Source organism: Pteropus alecto, unplaced genomic scaffold, assembly GCF_000325575.1.
Source record: "Pteropus alecto unplaced genomic scaffold, ASM32557v1 scaffold110, whole genome shotgun sequence".
NCBI classification, from domain to species: Eukaryota; Metazoa; Chordata; class Mammalia; order Chiroptera; family Pteropodidae; genus Pteropus; species Pteropus alecto.
Genome location: NW_006431920.1, coordinates 3,710,120 through 3,711,485, shown reverse-complemented (window position 1 = coordinate 3,711,485; position 1,366 = coordinate 3,710,120). Strand labels below are relative to the sequence as shown.

General features: G+C 37.4%; 1 protein-coding gene and 2 pseudogenes across 1 annotated transcript in view; 1 reads left to right on the top strand and 2 right to left on the bottom strand.

Annotated features, from left to right (window-relative positions):
• On the bottom strand, positions 1-138 carry LOC112475489 (annotated as a pseudogene).
• SPHKAP (SPHK1 interactor, AKAP domain containing) overlaps positions 1-1,366 on the bottom strand; it is an 86,012-nt gene that overhangs the window by 46,149 nt on the left and 38,497 nt on the right. The window lies entirely within an intron of this gene.
• On the top strand, positions 550-668 carry LOC112475498 (annotated as a pseudogene).

Genomic DNA, 1,366 nt, shown 5'->3' with positions numbered 1-1,366 from the left:
TGCCTACAGCACCTGGTCTTCCTAGGTGGTCTCCCATCCAAGTACTAACCAGGCCCGACCCTGCTTAGCTTCCGAGACCCTGCTTAGCTTCCGAGATCAGACGGGATCGGGCTTGTTCTGGGCGGTGTGGCCAGAGACGCGGAGAGTTTTAAGTGTTGGAAGACATCGACCTGTGCAGGCATTTGTGATTGCATTAAAGACCTGGCCCTGTTAGTTGCCCACACCACTCATCTAAGCACTGCGCAGTTATCGAAACGTGTGACTTCACTGTGCCAGTCATCCTGAAATGATGTGTCTGGAGATGTCCTTTGGGAAAGCACAACCTGGTCCATTTTAATATGCTAAAATCAGTTTCTTAAATAAAAACTAACCACATTCCTCACACTATGGTTTTCAAGGCCGATGTTTAAAAAGATTTCCTCGGTTGATATTAAATTGCAAGTAAAATTAATTGACATTCCTCAATTTCTTTCTCTTAATATTTAAAGTACGAAAGAGGAGCTACCAATGGCAATTATTGAAATACAGAATCATAAGTACTAGATTCTAGTCTATGGCCATGCTACCCTGAACAAACCCGATCCTGTCTGATCTCAGAAGCTAAGAAGGGTCGAGCCTGGTTAGTATTTGGATGGGAGACCACCTAGGAAGACCAGGTGCTGTAGGCGTAAAAAATAAAAAAAATAAGAGATTGTAAGCTGACAAGGTCCCTGCAATCTGTGAGGTCAACCAAGAGTTGCCTCGCCTAAAAAAAAAAAAAAAAGAAAAAAAATAAATAAATAAATAAATAAATAAATAAATTAGTACTAGAATCTAAAAATGATGACTTTGGGACACCAGAATTCCATAAGTCTCCCAGACATAACTATCTTAAATATAAGAAGCATGAGTCTATCCGGGCTTGCTAATATTTGTTTTTGGAAATAGCACTTTTCCATTATGGAAAGTAATACAAATAAATATCACACCCAGCTGGAGGAATCATGGCTGAACTTGGTTTTGCACATTGTAAATTGAAATATAAAACTTGTTATTGACATCTTGTGTACAAGACAAAGTTTCAGATTTTTAGTTTCAGATCAAATTCTTATAATTTACAATCTACAGATTTCATGATGGGATGTTTCTATTTTTAGAACATATTTTTTTACTTTAAAGTGTTATTTTCAGTATTAGTCTTGTTCAAAGTATGCTAAATATTTTTATCTCCATTCTGTAAAAATCAATGGCAAATGTTTATACTTCTGGCAGATGCTAGCTTTACTCCTGATGTGTGTCACTCAGTTCCATTACCTTCCTCATCACTGTAGGCATTTGAGTGTGTGTTTCCTGATACAGATGTTAATTGTTAATTAAAGCATGAGTT